This window comes from Glycine soja, chromosome 7 (assembly GCF_004193775.1).
Source record: "Glycine soja cultivar W05 chromosome 7, ASM419377v2, whole genome shotgun sequence".
Classification (NCBI taxonomy): Eukaryota; Viridiplantae; Streptophyta; class Magnoliopsida; order Fabales; family Fabaceae; genus Glycine; species Glycine soja.
Genome location: NC_041008.1, coordinates 13,360,160 through 13,386,393, shown reverse-complemented (window position 1 = coordinate 13,386,393; position 26,234 = coordinate 13,360,160). Strand labels below are relative to the sequence as shown.

The window sequence follows — 26,234 nt, the reverse complement described above, 5'->3', positions numbered from 1 at the left end:
ATTCATAGTAAAAAATAGATATTTTTTACCAATAACATAAAAAAATACTTTACAGTCATCAACTTAATCGGTGGAAATATTAGATGACTAATATAATTTGGTTATGTGTTTATATATTTAAGTGTATAGTAAGTATACTTGTAAAAATATTATAACTAATGCATAAACATGACATTGTGATTAAGTTATTTGAGTTTTATTAGGTTACATCTTCTAGCTTTATTTTGTTTGTTAATCTAAGTTCCTAAGAAGGTGATATTAATCTAGGAATTAGTCTTTGTATGAAAATTAAGAAAAAGCTAAATAAATTGTTTGGTTTGAAAAAAAAAATGTTTTTTGTTATTATATATTTTGCTAGCTGCTAGTTTGTTGAAGTTTGTGCAGAATAAAAAACAATAAAAATAAAAAATAAAATAAAAAACAATAAAAAAAATTCCCCACAATTTTCTATATAAACATACGAAAATAGAAAAAAAAATAAAACAATAGAAAAAAAAAATCTTTAACCAAACCTCCTTAAGTTTTAGCTCTTATTTTTTTTTTTTATTGTTTTATGAATCAATCAAAATGAAAGAGTTAGTTTTATATATTTTGTAAAACTGATTTACCAAGTTGGTTAAACTGAGTTGAACTAGTTTCTGAAACACTTAATTAATTGACGATGAAGGAATAATTTAGGACAAAAGTAAAAAGGTTATATGAACATGCAAAAGATATTCTTGTGAAAAGTAAACGTTAATATAAAGGAGAAAGAAAAGTGTCAATGAAAATGAAGAAGCAACAGAAAAAACTAACATTAGTTTTGGCTGTATGCCAACGAAGTCTTTGTCAGCTGCTTACAAAAAACAGGTATATAAGCCTTTTCCCAAATTAAATAAAAATGAAAAAAAAAACAAGGTATCGTACTTTTGGATATTTATATAAAACTCTAGGTTGTTCACACATCTGTTTTCACGAGTTAGTTTTTCATTGAAAATCTTGAGCTTGTTTGCGTAAGTTTTTGGAAAAACCCAGTTGCCATGTGTTTGTTTCGGTTTTAAATTACGATATATATATATATATATATATATATATATATATATATATATATATATATATATATGTATGTATATATAAATTATTTCAATCGTGGATTAATCTTTTTAGTGTTCTTTTGTTTTTTGAGAATTTGTCTTTTGTTTTACTAAAAAAAATGAAATAAAAAATTTAAAATGATCACAAGTGAACATATATGTCATTAGTAAATAACTAAATATATATTACCCATTAATTTTGAGACCCTATTTTCCTCTTGAATATAATAACTTAGTGATTAGCCTTCTTTCCTTAAGATTGAATATCAGAGATTAAAATTTAGTACTCTAGAGGATGGCGTGCAACTCTTAACAAAGAAGAAAGATATTTCGTGGTAAAAGTAAAAGTTAATAAAACAGGAAATGGAAAAAATATGAATGTAAATGATGGAAAATCAGAAAATTACGTTAGTGTTGGCTATATACATCAACGGATGTCTCAATCTTTTTTTTTTTTTTTATCATAAAAAATTTAGATAAGTTGGATCCCAACACTCACGTAAACACTTATGGGTGTGTTACAGTAATGAATTATCTACTAACAAAATTTTCATATTAATAATAAAAATTAAATATATGTTCTTGTGAACAATGAGTTCACTATTTACCGATAAAAATAACCTTTGTTCTTACTGAATGTCTCAATATATTTCTTATCATAGACATGCTTTTTTTAATTAAGAAAAATGTTCATTATTTTGATATTTAAATAAAATCCCTAAGCATTAATGTATGTTGACAAAAGTTCTAATGTAAATTGTATACATGATTCATGAAAAGTACTTTGTTGAAAGAGATAAACTTCACTTGACTTTTTGTATACATGATAAAAGATAAATTCTAGGTAGCTAAAAGGTTAGTTTTTTATGACTATTACGTCTGTATGAAGATGAAAAATTTGAAAAATACATGAAACTCAGTTTGTTACTGAATTTATTTAAACTCTTTATCTACAACACAAATTTTAATATGTATTTCTGTGTATACATATGAATATGATGCGCATTAACATTTTACAAAAAATAATGTTATTTATATTTGAATTTTCTATAATATTTTTCTAAAGAAACTAATAATGTAAAACGTTAATCTAAAAGTCATACGAATAATAATTTTCCATTAATTTACCATCTAATTTCTTAACACTGATAATGTAGAAGTTTTTTTTAACAATCATATTGTCATACATTTTTTATTATAAATTATACGAGTGTTTTGAATTTTTTTATCAGTAAGATCAAAGATAGTATTAGAATATTTATAATAATCAGGATGTTCAAACCAAACCAAATCACTTGTAAAGCCTCAATCCGAAGTGTACTTTCAACTGCTCAATACAATCATGCATTAAGAAATTGAAAGGTGAAAAATAATAATTTTAATTCCTTTAAATATTATGCTTTTCAATTCAATCTACCTGTTTTTTTTTTTTAAGAAAATACAATTTAGTTCTCATAAAAAATCTTTTCCATAGTCTTTTATTTATGCTTTCTATTAAGTATCTATCTACATGTCTCTTAAGAATGATGAATCAAATAATAACGCATCACGTTTAGAAAATTTAAATGGCAATTCATGATGTTTAGAGAAACTAATGAAAAACCTGTGATAATTAGAAGAATCAAATTGACAAGCAAAAGTCACTGTAATCTTACTTCATAGTTGAGGCTTTTATTTCAATTAAGAGGCACTGCAATTTTTCCTTTTAAAATTTTTGGTATTATTTCGTTTTTGATCTATTTTCTTATTGCCCATCTTATAGACCACATAAAGAGAGAAATTGTTCTAACATTTCCTAACAATGGTATCGAACTTGCTTGGTTCAAAGGATATTATCACATTCATTCAAGACTAAGAATATTGCCACTTATGTTAAAGATTAAGTTCAAATTGACTATAGAAAATTACTTTTGTTGGAAGCCAATGCAGAGAACCAATTTTATTGGAAAGATTTGCACAAAACAAATTACAAACAAGAATAACCTAAAAGGAAAGACTGACAAAGAATAGGAACTTCTAACTGAAGAGCAATTACTATATATATAATTTTAGGATGGGAAAGTTAAAAATGTTTTCCACAAGGGAAACTTTTTTCAAACCGTTGGATTTTATAAATTTTAATCTGATGGCTAATTTTTTTTCTCCTCTTCTTGTCTTCCACCAATTGCCCTTTCTTCCTCTCCCCTCTCCTTTCTTCTCTCTGATATGTTACAGCGCTGCCAAACTCAACTTTCCGGTGACGCCGGTCAGCGAGGTTTCAGATCCTTGCAAGAACCTTTCAATTTAACATACCACAACCACAACACAAAGCAAAACAATCCTTGCAAAATAGAAACATAAAAAAATAAACATAATCATCTCAGCTTTTCTTCAACGTCTCCGCCACCGCATCCTCCTTTTTCTTTCAAATTTGAGGTTGGTGATAAAGAAGAGAAGATCAGTGCCTTGCAGTTTGGAGAAAGGTGAGAAAACGGTGAATTTCGTAGGGGCAAGGGAGAGGGTACTTTGGGAAGAAAGGAGTTAAAAAGCAAAAAGAAAAAATAAATAATAAAAGGAATCTGAACCATTAATTTAAAAGCAGAAAGATCTAATGGTCCAAAAAAACTTCCCCAGCCAACTTCAAAATTTCATTTTTTGAGAGAAAAACAAAAACCACACATTACTCTTTGCAGTGCAAAATAACTAGGGAAAATATGTCATTGTCATTACTTGCAAAAAAATGGAAATAGAAAATAAACACAGCACACCAATGTAGTTAGGTGTTTATCGAAGAAATGTTCAGTTTTGGGGTGAAATTTCAATTTATCTGTCATCACCATGACACATATCCTTCTGTAGTTCCGCATGATTACAAGATAATGATCACAAGAAATTATAACTCCCCCACAGCAACAAAACAAAGAATATGAAGATTGAACAGCAGAGCAGTAAGGTGAGACAGCAATGACCCACATCATTGATGTTTAGAGTTAATAATAAGAAATTTAATATTCGGCGACTACTAATGATCTATTGTTAATAAAACAGTATTAAGTAAGCGACCAAATGGTAACCAACAATCGAATATAAAATCCTAAAGAGAAAGAATAAAAGTGAACAATAACAAAATATAAGACTAATATTATCCATTCGAAAAGGTTCAGGAAAAAAAAAAGAAAATTAACTTAATTTAGTTTAAAATAATGTGCAGACAAAAACAATAAACTCAAATTTAATCTTACAAAAATATGGTCCAAAGACTAATATTTCTGAGTAACAAACAGTCTATGCAGTAACACTAGACAAAAAGGCTCTTCCTGATTGGTGGTTAGCCAACGGTCCATGGCACCCAAAAAGCTGCAAAATCACAAAACAGAACTTGCAAGTTAGAAGGACAATTACATACGCTAATAATAACCAACAAAAGGTACCAATTGAAGAGGCAAATTTTATTCCGAAACACAGTTGAATGCATTCCCCAAGATGCAAGTTAACGAGTAAAAACATCCTCAGCATGATGGAATTTATGTGCCATACAGTTTCAACCACAGTATATTGCATTGTCGAGCAGCTCCACATTACCTTGGCATTCACACCATCAGGCACAATCCTGTGCTCTGACTTGAACTTCAAATAATCATTATGGCCAAACTTGGTGAACCTGTTGGAAATTTTCAATAAACCTTATACAATACCAAATGAGTACCAAAACACATTACATCAAATTATCAATAGGTTTTAAGGAATACCTGGATCTATAGAGTTTGATTAACATGCAACGGAGTCTAACAGTGGTCATGAACAATTGGTTTAATGACCTTCCTCAACCAAATCACCTCCTTCCTTATGGGACATTTGTTTTCTCTTCAGATGGGGAGAGGAGAAACTGTTTGTTGATTTGGTGTATTGGGGACCATAACTATGCCTTATGTGGGTTCTCATTATCTCCTAATGGGCCAAACTGGTTTTCGTTCATTAAGTCCATATCAATTATCTATTGGCAGTCTAATGGGCTCACTTAAATAGATCACTTTATATTGAACCCATTTAAATATAAATAACTAATATAAATGTTATAATATAATATGTAGCCCATATTAATTAATTAGGAATTATAAAATTCCTAATAATCTTCCACTTGGGCTTCATATTAACCTTAGACATTTATATCACAAAATTTTTTAGGCGCGCAATCGTATGTTATTTACTTTTAGACTCCTTTTATACAATATGGTCCATCTCATATAGCAAGAGGAAACCACTGCAGTTTTCATCACAATTTAGCTTGACTAAGCCACAATGATCACCATTGTTACTCATACTCGATGACATATATCAAATATGGATAAGCGGCATGGAAATTATATACAATGTGATCTTAATCGTGTCTATTTCCAACTAGTCTAAACTTTATTCTTTGTAGAGATCAATCCAAAATGCAATACAAACATTGCACACAAAATGAACTCAAAATAAACATCAACTTTATTTTTGCAGAAAATTCAAATAATACAAATATCTAGAAAACATAAGATATAAAACATAAATGAGACTCCCACTAAACTAAGGTACTATCAGGAATTACACCCATATGAGCAGTGTGCTCGTGAAAAAAAAAACTTTAGTGTCATACTTTTAGCAAGTGAATCAGCTAGCATGGAATGAGTTCCTATATGTTCTATACAAATCTATATTTTTTGGATTCTTTATTTAACAACCAAATACTTTATGTCAATAAACTTTTATTTGGTTGAATCCTTAATAAGACTGTTAAGATATTGTCTCAATAAACACCTGATGGCTACTTAATGTTGGCGACAACAGGCAAATCGGTTACACTAATTTAGCAATCATAAAAAATTTTAGTATGATGTCTCATAGCAAACTATTAACTCCACCAACATGGTTAAATGTGGATCCTTATGTAGAGTGATTGCTATTAAGACATTCTGAAAAATCGAAGTCAGAATACCCAATGATATCTAAACTTCTAGACTTTCGATATGAAAACACGTAGTTTCTTGTTCTCTTCAATTAACGCATAATGCGCTTTACTACTTCTAGTGTTACATACCAAGATTACTCATATATCATCTTAGGACTCCCTTTTCAAACTCTAAATTTTACACATGCAGATTTGGGATTCACATAATATGAGTAATTTAAACCATAGTAGTAACAACAACAATAATTAAAGAAGAGAACAACAAACATGTAATGCACAAATAATCTTTATGGTAAATTTCAAGACCCAAACAAGACACCTAACGCACCATTAATCCTCAATCTTTGGATTGAAAAAAACTAACTGCAAGTGATACTCTCAATGCATTGATCAAACATTGGTGATAAGTCCTGTCAAACAAAGGTTGTCTTTGGACACTCCATTGCTCACATGGAAAACTTATATGATGATTATTCCGGTTAAATAATGATTGTCTTTGAACATTTCATTATTCACATGGAAAATCACACTATTTATAATCACCACATGTTTACCATTGCAAGCATGTAATTATTCTGTCAAATTGTGTCTTCCTTTGGGCCGAACACAATTCACATGAATAATTTCATACAACATCCATGTAAATTCAATCAAATAAATTTACGCAACAGAGGTTACTTTGGCAACATGTTGTTTCAATCAATTTAACCAAAAAATACAAGACAATTTAATACAATAAATGAGAGGTCTTAAAATTACACAAATTTTCTTAAAATTACACAATTTAACCAAAAGAATCCTTTAAAGATACTAGAGAAAAGGTTTCTTTATAGTCAATGTCTTTCTTATGAGAAAAGCCTTTAGCAACTAGATGGGCCTTATATCTCTCTATATTACCCCTTGAATCCTTCTTGATTTTAAATATCCATTTACAACCAATAGGTTTCACACCTTTAGACAATTCGACTAGATTCCAAAATTCATTGTCATTCATAGACTTCATCTCATCCTTCATGGCATCAATCCAATTTTGAGAGTTAGAACTGTGCATAGCTTGACAGAAGTTGATTGGATCATCCTCTGTTAAACCAACACCATCCTTATGTTCTTGGAGAAATATAATATAATCATTTGAGATTGCATTTCTCCTCTCTCTAATGGATCTCCTTAATGACACTTCTTGAGTTTGTTTAGGTTGCTTTAAAGGTATTTGAGGGGGAACCTCATTGTTGTCTTGTTCCGGAACAATGTCAATAGTTTGAACATTGTCTTCTATTACTGGAGTTGTGTCTTGAACAGTAATAGGTATGAGGACTTGATCACTATAAATAACAGGTTTTTCCTCAAAAACAACATTCTTTATGTTCTCTTCCTTCCAAAACTCAACTTCCTCAAGAAATCTCGCATTTCCCATCTTGAAAAAAGATCTTAAGATGGGATTGTAAAATTTATAGCCTTGAGAGCATTCAGCATAGCCAACAAAATAACAGCTAATTATTCTTGAGTCCAACTTTCTTTCATATGGCCTATAAGGCCGTGCCTCAGCTGGACAACCCCAAATGTGCAAATGTTTAATGCTTGGCCTTTCCAAGAAGTTGTAGGAAAAGGACCACAAATGAAATATTGTTGTCCATTCCAAGAAGTTGTAGGAAAAGGATCACAAATGTCTGTATGCACTAGTTCCAAGACGTCTTTTGCTCTTTTGGCACCTAATTTCCTTATGTTTGTTCGTTTTCCCTTTATGCATTCAATACAGACCTCAAAGTCTGATAAATTCAAAGAATCAAGAATTTAATCCAACACAAGTCTTTGAATTCTTTGTTTAGAGATATGGCCCAAACGCTTATGCCATAAGGTGACTGAATTCTTATTCAATTTTTCATTTTTTTGTACCATGTGAACTTATTTGCAGTATTTCATTATAGGAACTAACAACATAAAACATGTAAAGATTATCAATTAAAGAACCAGAACCAACCATATTTGAATTTTGGTAGAGACTAACTTTATTATTTCCAAATGAACAAGAAAATCCAAATTTGTCCAAACTAGAAATAGAAATCAAATTCTGTCTAAAAAATGGTACAACAAAAGTCTTAAACAAATCCAAATAAAATCCAGTTTTTTAAATGTAATCTAAAAGTTCCAATAGATTTCACTGCAACCTTCTTGCCATCACCCACAAAGATGAATCTTTCATCATCACTTGGTGGTCGGCTCCACAGGCAACCCTGCATAGTCATACTTATGTGAGTAGTAGCACCAGAATCTACCCACCAAGTATCTTTAGGTACAAAAGCCAAATTAACTTCTGAACAAACTAGAGTAAGAAATTTACCTTTCTTCACACGCCATGCAGCATACTTGGGACACTCTTTCTTCATGTGTCTCGACTTCTTGCAGAAGTAACAGGAAAATTCCTCATCCTTATTTTGTTTCTTTTGCTGAGAAGTCCCTTCGACAACACCCTTAGTCTTCTTCCTTTTCTTATTCTGAGAGGTCGAAGTCAAGTGAGCACTTTCAGTCCTATCTCTTTGGAGCCTCTCCTCCTCTTGCACACAGTGAGATATAAGCTCATTGAGGGACCATTTGTCCTTCTGAGTGTTATAACTCACTTTGAATTGCCCAAAGTGTGCAGGAAGCGAGATCAAAACCAAGTGCACGAGCAGGTCTTCGCCAAGCTCTAACTTAAGTGACTTTAGTTTTGATGCGAGATTGGACATCTCCATAATGTGCTCCCTTATGTTCCCTTTGCCTTTATACTTCATGGAGATGAGTTTAGCCAAAAGGTTACTCGTCTTCGCCTTTTCATTTTTGGCAAAGTATTGCTCAATTTCCTCAAGGAATTTCTTTGCACTTTGACCCTCAGAAATAGAGCCCCGAAACACCTCTGGAATAGAGCGCTTCATGATCATAAGGCACATTCGGTTGGACCGATCCCACTTCTCAATTTTTACCTCATTAGAGGTTTCCGAAGTGGAAATGGGTCGTTCCGTCCTCAATGCCAAGTCCAAATCCATACAGCCAAGAACAATTTCTACGACTTCCTTCCAAACTTTAAAATTTATCTCATTCAGCATTGGGATAGAATTCACTTGAGCAACATTTGCAGCACAGGTAATATTAACTAAAGAGAGAACAAAAATAATAACATGTTCACAAATAATCAAGCAAGTCATATAAAATATATATATAACAAGACATGCAAATATTTCCCATAACAGATCCATCACAAGATACCTATCACAATATTAATTCTAGTCTTTTGACAGAGAAATTAATTTATAATTGGTACTCTCAACGCAATGATCAAATATTGACAATTAGTTCTAACAAATAATAGCCTTTCTTTGGACCGACTATTATTCTCATGAAAAAAAAACTTAATAATTGTCACATATTTATCATTGCATGTATGTTATTATTTGGCCAAATTGCGTATTCCTTTGGGCCGAACACAATTCGCATAAATAATTTCATACTAACATCCATGCAATTTAATTAAATCAATTTACACAATAGAGGTTACTTTGGCAACATAATGGTTCAATCAATTTAATTAAAATTACTAGACACACAATTCAAATGGAAAGGATCTGTAATGGTTAAATTTGCACCCAATTGTGATAGCAGTAAATGTTTGAAAAAAATACATCATGGTAAACTAATTATACACCCGAAACAAACATATCACGATACTATCACAAATTTATACCAACCACATGAATAACATAAATTATTAGCTTATCACTGTTTCATAAAAGAAAACAGTTGGCCAAAAAAAAAAATAAACTATTCATATAAGACAAAAGACCATTGCCTTATTACTTATTCATATATATGTGTGTGTGTGTGTGTGTGTGTGTGTGTGTGTGTGTGTGTGTGTGTGTGTGTGTGTGTGTGTGTGTGTATTTATGAAATTGTGTCACATACTAAATTCCAACACTAGATACATAGAACCTTTATCCCAAATAGAATAATATGTCAGCAAATGCAACACAAAAAAAATTGTACAACCCTGTAAATCAAATGTAGAGGCCTTTTATTAATTCTAAAGAGAAAAAAAAATTTATGGTCATAACACATAAATTTAGGGGTTTTACAATTTTATTGATCAAAATAGTTTCTCCCCAAAATAAAATTAGGGTTCATATAACTAAAAGGATCCAAATATAATACATATCAAACAAAGCTTTAAATCCCAATAATCTAACAGTAATGGTGGCTCTGATACCACTTGTTGGGAATTTTCAATAAACCTTATACAATACTAAATGAGCAACAAAACACATTACGTCAGATTATTAAGAGGTTTTAAGGAATACCTGGATCCGTAGAGATTGATTAACACGCAGCGGAATCTGACAGTGGTCATGAACAATTGGTTTAATGACCTTCCTCAACCAAATCACCCCCTTCCTTATGGGACCTTTGTTTTCTCTTCAGATGGGGAGATGAGAAATCGTTTGTTGATTTGGTGTATTGGGGACCATAACCATGCCTTATGTTTTAAACCTATTAGGGTTCTCATTATCCCCTAATGGGCCAAACTGGTTTCCGCTCATTAAGCCTATATCAATTATCTGTTGGCAGTCTAATGGGCTCACTTAAATAGATCACTTTATATTAAACTCATTTAAATGTAAATAACTAATATAAATGTTATAATATAATATGTAGTCCATATTAATTAATTAGGAATTATAAAATTTCTTACAGAACCCCCTAAGCAAGAATTTAAAACAATAATCCCTAGAGTTAAAATCATACACAAAAGAAAAAGTGCAAATCTATCTACAATAAATACAAGTTACTTTCATAATTCAAATTGAACAACTGTGCCTCACTCGAGACGTTCTCCTTCTCCCAACTAACCAAATGCAGACAGAAAGGAAACTCATCAACACCTTTCCTTTTCATGCCAATATCATAAATCCTGATCTTGGGATCACGGCAAAACCGCGAATTTCGGGTATGGCTTGTTTTTAATTTGTCGGTAACACCTTGCAAGTCCTAAATCAAACACTATAACAACCATTCATGATAGCCAAATCCAGTTCTATAATTACAATAAACAAATACACACATTCAACAAATCATGAGATAGTAATTTAAGACAAAATAGAAAGCTAATGTTCCAATAAAATGAAATCACACATCTCAAGGTTAAATAAAACCTAGTTTTACATTCAACTAGCTGAATGCCCATGCGATGCACAGGGCGGCATTTTACTGTAAGTGACATAAACACTATGTAGATTGTTCGTAAAAAGGTTTGATTGTGTTGCAAACTTTTAAAAATTGTAGGAAATAATATGAAACAAACCTAGAAAATAGATAAAAATTGAAAACAAAGATGACCATCTAAAGAGACAGATTCAAACAATAAATAAAAAAAGTTATAAAAAAATGTTTCTGGATGTATAAACCAAGTTTGAGTGTGTATTAAAAGTTTTAGTCATCAATTGTATTGTTAAACAACAATCAATAGAATGAATGTGTAAAGATAAACATTAGTATTATCATATTTTCGTGCATCATTAAGGAATGGATAACGGGGAAAAAAGGAAAAAAATTAACACGTTCACAAAGGTCACCCAATGGAAAAATAAAAACAAATGCAAGACAAATAAGTGGAAGTTCAAATCCATGGATTTTCGTTTAAAATCCCCGAAGTAGCAATGATTGGGCAAATAATAGGAAGCATGTATGAGAAAAAACATAATAAAGTAAATTGCATATCATCCGGGCTGACGTCTTACTGTAAGTGGTATAAATATTGTGTAGATAGTTTTTTTAAAGGAATGAGTAATTGGTGATTGTAATTACAACAGATCGAGGATATATCAGATGTTTATTAAGAACAAATTGTAAATTATGTAAGGAGGTAGTTAATATATTGTTGGATACGCATGTCAAATGTTATTATCATGATTCCATGTAAATAACGTGGCAAGCAGTGCATGTTTTAAAATGATATTGTGAGAGGGATAAAAATACTAACATTGTTGGATGATAACAAAAGAAAAGATTGTTCAATACCGTAAGGTATTTAAGTTTGTTTGTTTAAAAATACAAAATAAATGTGTTCATTGAAGAGAAGTCAGTCATCAAGGTGGATGTCCTCCTTGTCCCATTCGATATCTTTCCTGATCAAAAGCTCCCATGCATGGTCATCAAATCGGAAGTAGAAGACAACTTCATCTCCCGAACATCAATTTTTTTTCATGAAGGTACTGGAACCATGGGTCAGCAATAGATGGCACACCATCGTGGATGGTGACCTGCCATTGGGTGTGTTTTCCTAGGCCCCGCTGAAGCGTAATATATTTTTTGGAACCATATACAAATTTGGAAGCCGGTGCTGGAAGAAACTGTATCAACACCGAAAAGAATAGTCATACAATTTGAACAATTTTTTCATTTCCCTTCATTTCTCACACTGCAAAAAGCTTCTCCCCCCCTTCCTATTTCCATCCCAGGCTGATGCACGGGTTGGAACTTTACTGTTAGTGGTATACATATTATGTGAACAAAAGACTCAAATGCTTATTAAGAACAAAATTTAAATCACGAAATTGATAAATTTAAAATCAAATGTATATGAATATATGAGGAGGTAGTTAATGTTGCTTCAATCCAAGTTTAATTTCAGTAAATTTGTTATCACGATTCCATGCAGATGAAAAGAAGTTAGTCTTCAAGGTGGATGTCCTCCTCCTCCCATTCAATTTCTTTTCTGATCAAAAGCTTCCATGCATGGTCATAAAACCGGAAGTAGAAGACAACTTCATCTCCTTCCATTCACAGGGGTAAGAAAGTTATTGTTAAGAGAGAGAGAAACTATTTTTAGGCCACATTTCTCGTCCTCTTTTCGATGTTCGTGTTGATAGAATACAACTAAAATTTTGCAAAAAGTGTTTCTCTACTGTTGAGACCAGGATAAGAAGGTGATCCATTGAGTAGTAGATAAATCCAAAGGTTGAGAAAAGTTTCCCACGATGCAGGACCTATGCCCCTTTCCCATGCTAGAAGGCACCCTACTTGTAGTTTTCTTATTCCTTTCCCTTTACTTCTTTTTTGTCTTCAGAGTTAATTGTCAATTGAACACTTCTAATATTTTCTTGTTTCAATATGTTTACTCCTCTTGGACACGTGCGGACGCCCGGGCTGATATCTTACTGTAAGTGGTATAAATATTGTGTAGATAGTTTTTTTTTAAAGGATTGAGTAATTGGTGATTGTAATTATCACAGAGGATATATCAATTGCTTATTAAGAACAAATTGTAAATTATGTAAGGAGGTAGTTAATATATTGTTGGATATGCATGTCAAACGTTGTTATCATGATTCCATGCAAATAACGTGACAGGTAGTGCGGGTTTAAAAATGATATTGTCAGAGGGATAAAGATACTAACGTAGTTGAATGATAACAAAAGAAAAGATGGTTCAATACCGTAAGGTATTTAAGTTTGTTTGTTTAAAAATACAAAATAAATTTGTTCATTGAAGAGAAGTCAGTGGTCAAGGTGGATGTCCACCTCGTCCCATTCGATATCTTTCCTGATAAAAAACTTTCATGCATGGTCATCAAACCGAAAGTAGAAGACAACCTCATATCCAACCATCAATTTTTTTCATGAAGGTACTGGAACCATGAGTCAGCAATTGATGGCACACCATCATGGATGGGGACCTGCCATTGGGTGCGTTTTCCTAGGCCCCGTTGAAGTGTAACATATTTTTTGGAACCATATACAAATCTGGAAGCCGTTGCTGGAAGAAACTGTATCAACACCAAACAGAATGGTCATACAATTTGAACAATTTTTTTTATTTCCTTCATTTCTCGCACTGCAAAAAGCTTCTCCCCTTCCATTCCTATTTCCATCCCGTGATGATGCACGGGCTGGAACTTTACTGGTAGTGGTATAAATATTATGTGAACAAAAGACTCAGATGCTTATTAAGAACAAATTTTAAATCTCGAAATTGGTATTTTTTAAAATCAAATGTATATGAATATATGAGGTGGTAGTTAATGTTGCTTCAATCCAAGTTTAATTTCATTAAATTTGCTATCACGATTCCATGCAGATGAAAAGAAGTCAGTCTTCAAGGTGGATGTCCTCCTCCCATTCAATTTGTTTTCTGATCAAAAGCTCCCATGCATGGTCATAAAACTGGAAGTAGAAGACAATTTCATCTCCGACCATCAATTTTTTGATCAAGATATTGGAACCATGGGTCAGCAATTGATGGCACACCATCGTGGATGGTGACCTGCCGTTGGGTGCGTTTTCCTAGTCCCCGATGAAGCGTAATATATTTTTTGGAACCATATACAAATTTGGAAGCCGCTGCTGGAAGAAACTGTATCAACACCGAAAAGAATGGTCATACAATTTGAACTATTTTTTTATTTCCCTTCATTTCTCGCATTGCAAAAAGCTTCTCCCCTTCCCTTCCTATTTCCATTTTTTTCATTTTCTGTCGTTTCTTCATGCATTAAATGTGGCACAGTTATCACCACACCAAATATGCACATTTCCTTATTTTATTTTCATTCCGATCATTTCTACCTGTTGTGCATTAATTGTGGCACAATTATCGATGCACCATGCCGATACACAACAGGGACCTTCTATCTGCGGGAAAAAATTCTCGTGGGAAAAAAAACCAAAGCTCTACATAAAGAAGACAACTTTTTTTATAAAAAAAGAAAAAAGGTCTGCCACATGTCGCAATGACCTTAAACAGGCAGTCAAGGGCTTGTTTATAAGGGAAAAAATTCCCATGAAAAAAAAACCAAAGCTCTGCATAGAGAAGACAATTTTTTTTTAATTAAAAAAGAAAAAAGGTTTGGTACTCCAATTTGAGTATTAGAAAGTTGGAATAGTTAATGTTGAGCTACATGTAGGTAATAAAGTTTGATTTTAAGGTTACATGTTAATATTATATATTGTTTGATATTGTTAGGAATAAAAGAAAGGATGAACAATTAAAATATGTGAATCAAACAATTACATGATTGAATAATATAAACCTCACTAAGTCATGAAACATGAAAACACTAAGGCATGAAACACCAAGATGCAAAAAAAAGATATGAGATAAATATAAGTGTTGGCTATTAGCCCGTGCATTTAAAGTGTTGGCTAAGTTTTTTTTTGTCTCCTTTTTTATTGAATCCCCTCTACCATAAATTAAAGAAAGCAATTCTTGTTGCATGAAGAAAACATTGAGATTCCTTAAATGTTTTTTAATTATTTATAAATCATGTAATTAATTAAATCGTGATTAGTTAATCCAAAGAATATGTTTGATTCAAAATATACAATGATTCAATTTTGATTAATTCCAAATAATGTTGATTTTGTAATGTTTAAATTGATAGTATATTAGGAATAATTCAACGGCTAAATTATGAGTATTTTCCTATACTAACAAAATATGATAATTAATTTGAAGATTATGATTATTCCCATATCTAAACAAAATATTTAAAAATGATTATTAAGTACCTGTTAATGGTTTTTATACATTTTTCTAACTTTGTGTTTGATTTGCAGATGTATAAAATATATATACTTTAAAATATGAATTTGATTGATTCAAAAATATATTGTGATTCAATTTTGATTGTCTCAAACAATTTGATTGATTCCAGATCATTTGTAATTAATCGAAATAATTTTTAAAAGGAAAAATGACATATGATAACTGCATGTTTTAATTTTGATTGATTCCAAATAATAAATAATAAATACAATTAATTTTTTTTGTATTCATAGTAACATATCATTATATTGAATTTGATTATATAATAAATCAAATGCAATAATGACAAAAATATGATACAATGATTCATCAATTAATTACGTGTATATTAATATTTAATGAATTGTTATATATAGTAATCAATCATTATATGGTAATCAATGCAATGAAACTCATTATTTTTAAGATGCTCAATAATTGTATGTTACGATGATTTGATTCAATAACAATTAAAATAATTATAAAAAATTCAATCAAAATAATATGTTTACTATTACTAATAGAACCAACATTGAATAAATTAAATAAATATTAATTGATTACATGTTAATAATTGAATAAATAAATTAATAATATCAGTTAAAGTATTATATATTAACCTTAATGATATCATAATTCTAATTAAAAATTTGAAATTTTAAAATCTTGCATGATGAGTTTCAATTTTATAGAGACATTAAACATAAAATGTAGAGAAAAAAATATTTAAAATTACAACCAATGCATTTCAGAAAACCATCAATTTGCAAGCTCCTTTTACTTCCAAAATCCCAAAATTGCTATAAATTAAAATAGAGAAAGAACAAAATGTGATAAACAAAATACTCTTCACTATATGTGCCTCTCCTTCATAAATCAGGTTTATAATACTAGAATCAACTTTCGTAACTTCGTTATCATCAAAACGAAAAGATCATATCATACTTTTAATGAATTTTTTTTTCATACGAAAGTGAAATGAATAAAATTACTAATATTAAATAACTCAGTGTAACTAATATAAAAAATGTGTTTTCAATTTACATTTTTCAGCAAATTGTAAACAATAAAATGCATTGTCTCTGGAAACCATAATGATTAAATCACAACTTTAAACTGTTAAATCAAAGTAACATAAAAATTTCTCCATCAATCAAAATGGGGTCATCATCACTCTATTTTTCTCAGAACATGATAACTCTTTTTCATTTCCTCAGTTGCAGCTTCACCATCCTGTCAAAACAGAAATACTAAATGATATAAGAAACAATCTAAGGCTATCACAAAAACTGCAAGAAAAACAGAACTTTAATAAAGAAAATCACAACTGATATAATCCAAATATACTCAATTTTGTTTATGAATTGATAAAAAAAGCACTCGGTATCATAAAAATATATCAACTTCGTGAAAATGTCTTTGATCACATGGGTACAATAAAAATGACTTCAAGAAGACATTTTTATGATATCTACTTCCAGGTCCATATATTTTATTTATGGCATTCAAACGTTTTTTGATGGAAAGTATCAAATCAAAATACAAATTTAATAATAATAATAATAATAATTAAACAAAAAAAAAAAGCACGTTACCCACACATCCTTACCACATAGCTGCAGTTCTGCAAATTGTTCACAGCATCTAGACAAAACAAAGGAAATATATAATAGATATTAGCATTCAAAAGGGAAAGTATCAACTTTGATGACTGATTTAACAAAATACCACAAAAATCAGATACCATAAAAATATAGCAACTCTGCCTTGAAAATGTCTTTAGCATAGCCATTATCACTTTTGTAGCAAAAATAAATCAGCAATAACTCTTGCAGCAAAAATGGCAGAAGATAATTTAATAAAAAAAGGGAAAAAAATATAAAAATGACACCTTTATTCTTCAACACATTCAGCACCGTTGTTAGCCTGTCCCAAAAATCAAACAACACAAAATTATACCACAAAAAATTAGACAAAAAGAAACGGGCAAAAAATAGATAAAAACAGAACCTTTATTCATCAACACTGCCCTGTGAATCATATTGTTGCAAAAAATCAGCAACAACTCTTGTAGCAAAAATGGTAGAAGATCATATTTTAAAAAAAATGAAAAAGAATAGAAGAGAAACAAAACGAAATCAACAACAAATCTTGTAGCAAAAATGACAGAAGATAATTTTTTTAAAAAAGGAAATCAGGAAAAAAAGGAAAAAATGACACCTTTATTCTTTAACACCTTCAGCACTATCGTTAGCCTGTCTCAAAAATCAAACCACAAAATCATAACTCTTATAGCAAAAATGACAGAAGATAATTTTTTTAAAAAAGGAAATTAGGAAAAAAAGGAAAAAAATAACACCTTTATTCTTCAACACCTTCAGCACTGTCCCAAAAATCAAACCACAAAATCATACCACAAAAAATTAGACAAAAAAACGGGAAAAAATAGATAAAAATGGAACCTTTATTCTTTAACACTGCTCTGTGAATCATATTGTTGCAAAATATCAACAACAACTCTTGTAGAAAAAATGGCAGAACATCATTTTTAAAAAAACAAACGAAAAAGAATAGAACAGAAACAAAAAGAAATCAGCAACAACTCTTGTAGCAAAAATGACACAAGATAAATTTTTTTAAAAAGGAAATTAGGAAAAAAAGCAAAAAAAAATGACACCTTTATTCTTCAACACCTTTAGCACTGTCGTTACGAACCTGTACTCATGTAGAAAACAAAATAAAGACATAACACCTAAAAAAATTTAAGCTTTTGTGTTTACGAACCTGTACTCATGAAGTTTTTGGGATAAAAATCGCAACTTTAATGTGTTCTTCCACCTTCTTTGCATACAACATGCCAAAAAATATATTAAACCATTACACCACCAAAAAAGGACGAAAACACAAAAAGCTGGATATAGGAAGCAATGAGCACAGTGGAGAAGGTTCTGTAACAAAAAAAATTAAACTTTTGTATTGCGAGAAGTCAGAAAACAAAATAAAGGCAGAACACAAAAAAAAATTTAAGCTTTTGTGTTTTCGAACCTGTAGTCATGGAGTTTTTGAGATAAAAATGACAGCTTTAATGTGTTCTTCCAACTTCTATGCATACAACATGCCAAAAAATATATTGAACCATTACACCACCAAAAAAGGACGAAAACACAAAAAGCTGGGCATATGAAGCAATGAGCATGTTGGAGAAAGCTCATGAACACAAAAAAATGTAAACTTTTGTATTGCGAGAAGCCAGAAAACAAAATAAAGGCATAACACCCAAAATAATTTAAGCTTTTGTGTTTATGAACCTGTACTTTTGGATTTTTTGAGATAAAAATCGTAGCTTTAATGTGTTCTTCCACTTTCTCTCTGCATAAATAAACACACGTCTTCTACCATTGTAGTTCAAGAGGGAAAAAGAGAAGAACATAAGAAGGAGAAGAAGAAGAATAAGTGCGAAGTGAGAGAAAGGGGTTAGCACACAAATGAAAAAAAAAACATATGGGTTTGATAGTAAAAAGGAGCAATAAGGAAGTACCTTGTAGAGGAAACACATGTCTTCTACCATTGTAGTTCAAGAGAGAGTAAGAAAAGAATAGAGGAAAAAGAAGAAACGAGGAGTGAGAGAAAGGGATCATAAGAGAATGGGAATGAGAAAGGGTGAACGTAATGAGAATGAGAATGAAATGGGAATGGAAAAAGAAGAGATGAAAAAATCGGGCAGGACACGTGGAGGGAGGGGCAAAATAATGGGAAGAGAAAAAGAAAAAAAGCAAAAACGGGCAGAACAGGTGGATTGAAGTGGGAAAAGAAGGATTGAAGGGTTTATTTTTTTTTATTGGACAGGTGTCGGCAGGAGATACAACAGACAGTCAGGGCCTTCTTTGTATATAAGATAGAGATTTGCAGCAACCACAAACCGACAACACATATCATTATCAGCAGCATATTCCATTTTCTTAAAAACATTCCAAAAAATTTCTTCAACAAATCAAACGAAAAGTAAAATATTTACGAAAGGTAAAGGTTGTAAGTGCTTATTTGTCCCCATGGTTACGTCTGGGTTGAGGCAGAAACTAATTGTAGAAACCAGAAAGTCAGAAAGAAAGAGGGCTTTATTTATTTTATTTTTATTTTGTAGGCTAAATTATGAATTTTATTTTCAACTTTTGAAAAACTGAATTTTATTCTCGTTCATTTTATTTTAATATAATTATACTTTTTACTTTATTTTTTTTTGTTTTTTGGCAAGTTTTGTACCTAACATTTTTATTTTTTATCAATTTTTTTTTAATTTTTGTGTTTATTAATGGATAAATTATGGAATATAAGATTCACAAAAGTAAAATACATTAATTTATTAAAATAAAATATGTTAAAAATTAATAAGTTGAGGATAAAAATTGTAATGAAGCATATTTTATATTGAGACAAAAAGACTTAGGTTTACTCTCTGTGTCTCTTAAAAAAAAAACAATATAATTCTAAAGAAAAACAGCAAAGCTGACAGCAATAATAAATTTTATTTTATTTTTTTTAGAACAAATTGCATTGGTCTCTTTCATGTTTAAGACTTATTATACACATTTAATTTGTTGGACACCTAAACAAATATTTTTTAATTTTTGTAATTCCATTACGAAGAAACCTCGATCTTCCATAACAAGGGTAAGCTCTATTAACTACAAACCGAAGGAGTAATAAAGTAAAAAAACAAATATTTTGGTAAATTTTAAGTTTATTGAAATAAGTTAGAAAGAACCCAAGGGAGTTCATCAATTACTGTTCTAAGTTTAAATAAGCTTTTTTTTTAATGTCTCTAAGGTAATATATTAGGAATAGGATATATTGGTATTTTTTCCTCGAAACCAAATCACATATCCCCATTTTGTAACCCTTTTCCCTTTTTACCCCACCAAAGCAAAAAATGATTTTTCTGAAAAAAAATCATTTAATAAAAGAATTTTATTTTTTGTTTATAGTAGAAAGAATGTTAATTTTAAGCATGTTATTTTCTAATATAGGAATTTTTTAAGCAAAAGAGCATGCAGTACGGACTGCATGTTGAAAATATATTAACCAAAAGAAAAAGGAATAAACAAAGACACACGGTGGCAAACAATAAACCCGTGAAACAAAAGCCTAAACAAAACCTATAGATAGATAGGAAAAAGGAAGCAACAAAAAACAAGGATGTTATCTAGGGGTGAATATATGGACTGATGTGACCTGTTTAAAGTTGGGCCAACAAAACCCATGTTTTATACGAATTAAATAAATTTGGTTCGTAAAATAAATGATTTTTTTTAAGTCTATATCTAACCCATAATAAACTGACAGTTTGCAGTCTTAAGTTATTTTTAAAAAATGTAAAATTAAATTAATTTTTTCTTTTATTTTTTAGGCTAAAATATAAGATTTTTTTTATTAACTAAAAGAATATATTAAAAATGAGAATACAAGTAATCTGTTAAGTTCAAATAGTCTTAAATAAAATCTACAATATCATTAATGTCACAACATATCCAATAAATGCCAAAGTCCAAGCATCACATAAATACAAAAATTAAATATTCTTAAAGTCTTAACAATAGTCAAAATAGTTGAAATACAAACCAACTAAACATCCTTAGAGTCTTAACCATTAAAACATTCAAAGACACACAACTAAATCAAACATAAAACATTCTTAAATCAAATACACCAAACAAACATAATCAAGATTCAAGCATTTCCAATCACAACATTTGACTCCATGTTTGATGTAGCTTCACTATCCTTCTCAATCTGCACACTTTCATCTTCTTTTCCTACAACTTATCAGAACATCATAAGTATAAAGTAAGTATGCTAGCTAAAAAGATAAATAATAAATAATTTAATGTGACATCTTAGAAAGTAATATAACATTTACCATCAAATCCTAATCTCTAATTTCTAGTATATATCAAGGCTTGCACATTTTCAAGAAGAAATGCAGTTCGGTATTTATTAAGCACCCTAGAATCAATACTAAATGTTGATTTAGAAGCAATATTTGTAATTTGAATGCTTAAAATCTCACAAGCCATCAAAGCAAGTTCTAGAAACCTAGCTTTATTCTCCTTCCAATATTGCAAAAGATCCAAATTTGGATGATATTGAGAAGAAAGTTTTTGGTCTTCCAAATATGTGTCTAGATGAGATTTATCCACATCTGACAAAGTTTCATTCTCATATTGTATAAACTCCTACGCTATTTAAAAAAAAATAGTAAGTAAAGGTAAAAAAAAGAGTAAAGTAAACAAAATAAAAAGACTAAAACAGTAAAGAAAAACATGAACTTACATTCATAATAAGCCATTGTGATGTTGATGACTTTCCACTAGCAAAAGTATTAACAGATGAAGTCCCTTGTGATGAACTTTGACTTGAAGCAACATTGCAGGTTGTTTCTTTTTGCGAATACAACTTAACATACTCATTGTATAAAGTATACAACTTGTGCTTCACAATTTTCAACTTTGCTTCAAATCAAGACCAAGCTTTGAATAACAAAACCTCAAAAATCCAAACTTGAAACGAGGATCTAGAATGCACCCAAAGGATAGAACCATGCTATAATCACTCCAATATTTATCATTTTTTTTTCATTTTAGTTGCCATGGCTCTAATTGTCTCATCTTCATTAATCACATTTTTAATCAACAAGCATTCAATTTTCCATACTTGCATGAAATACAAATTGGATGTAGGATAAGAAGAACCAGATATCAACTCAGCGATTTTGATAGAATGGATGCAAAAATTCACATATTTTTTCACCTTTATCCCATTCTTCATTAGTAGGACAATTCACATATCCTCTATCTTCAAATTCAAGACTACTAAAAGTACGTTGGTACAAAAGTACACTTTTAAGCATAAAAAAGTAGAATTCCACCTAGTAACAACATCTAAACGCAAACCCACCCATCTTGGTATTAATATCACCCACTTTAGCAACACAATCTTTGAAAGCCTTCATTCTTCCCTCCAACCCCTTAACATACTTGATACTTTCTCTAATTTTATGAATACCACTACTGGTAACTTTAACCCCTCTTGAATAATAAGATTCAAAATGTGAGCAACACATCAGATATGAAAAGAATCACCACCACACAACAAACCATCAAAATGCCAAACAAGTTTTTCCTTCAAATAGTCTTGCATTTTATTATTAGAAGATGCATTATCTAAAGTCAATGAAAATATTTTCTGTTCAATCCCCCAATCTTCCAAGAAACTATAAATTATTTTGGTCATTTCATGCCCAAAATATGGAGGAGGAAAATGGAAAAAATTAGTATTTTAGTCAACAACTTCCAATTTCAAGTATAACAAGTCCACACATTTGCAGTCAACTTTATTCTACTAGGAAGTTTAGACAAAACATGTTTCAACTTTAGCTTATCATTGTCGTACAATTTGTTCACATTCAAAGTGGCAACATGCCTAAAGGGTATCTTAGCTTCACGAAACAAATACAATATCAAATTCCTAAATCTCTTATATTCAACAAAAGAGTATGTGAGATCTTGTTCAATTATCATCATAGAAATCTTCCAATCTAACACCTCTTGATAAATTATTCTACTTCTTAATTTTCTAGTATGATCAAGCACAAGTTTCCTGACATCATACTCTACAATTGAATGTGACTTTTTCTCACATCTTTTCATATGAAGAATTAAAGTTAAAGTTCCACTCAAACTCCCACCGCCCACAATGTCTTTCTCACAATACTTACACTTGACCCTCAATTTTCCATCAGGATGTTTAATAGGTTTGTCAAAAAAATTCCACACACCAGATGAGTGTCAGACTCATTAAGTTCATCTTCTTCAGTTTCATTAGGTAGAATATTATTTTCATCTACTTTAACATCATCTTCAACATTTTCATCCAACAAAGCCTCAAAAGAATCAATAGTTGAATAATTAAATAAAAATTTCTTATTAGGCTACTACAAATTAATTAAGAATTTACAAACAGAACACCCACAAACATTACAGAACACATGTGCTGCAATGATTAGTTCAATGTCAAGTACAATTAATTAAGAATTTACAAATAGAACACTCACAAACATTACAGAACAAGAACATATATGCCACAATGACTAGTGCAATGTCAAGTAAAAGGATTAGCTATATCTGTATCAAGCACATTAGCTCCCTATTTGTCAGGTCCAAATTCAACAAATAAAACACACATAAGTAGAGAGAAAAACTTAAAAGATTAGGCTTACAAATATTGTGAACACACTAAAAAATGATGGCTTAGAAGCACAATTGCTAACAAAGTTATTCCTGATTCCTAAAGCAAAAGTTCTAATAATTAGTAATTTAATATCATACATTTAGAATGTTTTTTAATTTAAAAATAAAGACAAAGAGTGGTGAAGAAAGTGACTGTACAAATGAATGAAGAGAGAAGATGCAAGGTGGCATGGTCATGTAGGCCTTGAGGTTAAGGACTTGAGGTGGGATGGCTCGTGGGGGAGTAAGGTCGTTGAACTGGATCATCGGACTTGCAATCACAGCTCACGATGGAGGAGGATGAGGGGCAGTGACTGTGTGTACTCGAAGGAGAAGAAAATGAAACTCCAAATTAGGTTTTTTGTGTATGTGAGTGATTGCTTGATGAGAATTACTTTTGAAATCAAATCAAAATTAAAAACAAAGTTTTGAAAAACTTTCGCTTCCAAGGATCATATCACAAAATTTTGCTTAAAACCAATATCTAATCAATCACCCGTACATAATATCATTTTGTTAAAGTTCTTTTCAAAATGAAATTTTCTTTAAACTCAGCAAATTGATCAAGAATACAATGAGAGAAAGAGAGAGAGAGATAAGATCAAGAAAAGAAATACACCAATTTTTATACTGGTCCACTCTCTATCTCTAAAGAAGCTACTCTAGTTATCTAATTTAATTTGAATTAGATTCGCACTATGTATTTTGAATTCTTACAAGCAATCACAATCAATCGCAGTTCCTATCCAGAAAAAGAGAATAACGTACCTAACCCTAGGGTCCTTTATGAATAAGAGCCTAAAAGACACCTACTCTTAGCCCAAACTAGAAAACCGTATTCCGACATGCCTTCAGAAACTCATGCATATGCTAACAACATGTAAAAACATATGAAAAACTGAGTCAAGGAGAGACACAACCTGGTCATTCAAATACAATAACCTATGCTTGATTGAATGGATCTCTTTTGGATCCCACAAGATGTTAACAACTCACTTTTACCGTGAACGCTTCAGAAACAAAGACTTGAATGCGTGAGTCGCACAAACTTATTCTAAAATACTTATTCTGATCTTTTAAAAGTGAGAACACAAGGTGGTATTTATAGAGAAAACAATTATAACCATGTGTAATCGATTAAATTGCCAATGTAATCGATTATGTCAAGGAAATAATCGATTAGATTATCATTTTAATCAATTAAAGTGTTCTTCCTAACACTTAGAAAAATTTCAAGAACAATGTAACCGCTTAGATTCTTGATTTAATCGATTAAAATGTTCTCGATCACTTTTAGGAACACTTTCAAGAACAAAGTAATCAATTACAATCACTTGGTAATTGATATTGATAACTGGTAATCGATTAAACCAAGATGAGGATCTCTCTGCAAACTTCAAAAGACTTGTGTAATCGATTACGAATAGCTTGGTAATCGATTAAGACAAAGAGTTTTATGCACTGAAGAAGTTTCTAACTTTAGAAACAATCTTCCTACCTCTACATGATGATGCATGATGTACATATGGATAAATAAAGACTAAGATGCAATAATCAATGCTAATGTCACTCAAAGAGTTGGGCATGTAAAAAGAAAACTTCTTCAAACTTAAAATCTTAATCTTCATGTTGCTCCCCTATCTCTAATAATCTCCGTCTTTTGGGCTTTGATGATGCCAAACTTGAATTGTCATTTGAGTGCATTTGGAGAGTCTTGAGAGAGACTTCTCTAAGAAAAAACCTCAAAGTATCTGTACACTAAGAGAAATTTTAAATTGTATATCATCATCATTAGAGTTGAGTTAACAAAAGACTGAGTAATCAAAAAACAGAGTAAGATAATAAGTATGCAATGCACTATTACTTCCTAATGTAATGTTTCTCCCCATTTTGGCACAAAAAGGCCAAAAAGTCATAGCTGCTAAAAAAAAGACAAATATATGATGTGAACTAGGAAAATATCATAGCATTTCATTCATTCAATAACCATTACATCGTAATCAGTACAAATATTATAAGAAAACATAACTACTTAATCAAACAACATAATAAATGACTAGAGAAATAAAGGTAGAATTAAAAACAAATAGAAAGGAAAATCAAACAGAAGAAACAAACACTTAAAATACAACTAAGCTTCATCTTCATCAGGGGTAAGGAGGTTGCTAAGGGTTAACCTAGTCTCAATGTTTTCCAGCCTAGAAGTTATATTCTCCAAAGAACTGTGAACTTCAGCTGAGTGCTCTTGATGGAGGTGAAGCATAGCCTCCATCTTTTGAATCATAAAAGACTCAAAAGAACTCCATTGATTTGCAGACTCATGTTAAGCTTCAGCTTCAACATCTTTTTCCATCTCATCAACGTTTCCAACTGTAGGCTCTCCAACCATTATCCATTCATGATCAACAAAC

General features: G+C 30.8%; 1 long non-coding RNA gene across 2 annotated transcripts; it reads right to left on the bottom strand.

The window, feature by feature from the left end:
• Nucleotides 1–16,543: 16,543 nt before the first annotated feature.
• LOC114417781 lies at nt 16,544–19,222 on the bottom strand. Of its 2 annotated transcripts, XR_003667914.1 has the most exons (5): nt 19,080–19,222; nt 18,326–18,910; nt 17,433–17,467; nt 17,151–17,185; nt 16,544–16,774 (listed from the first exon to the last, which is right to left on the bottom strand). It is a non-coding gene; the product is annotated as an uncharacterized LOC114417781 (long non-coding RNA). The 2 variants fall into 2 exon arrangements; XR_003667913.1 differs by having other exon boundaries at nt 17,433–18,910.
• Between the last annotated feature and the right edge of the window lie 7,012 nt (nt 19,223–26,234).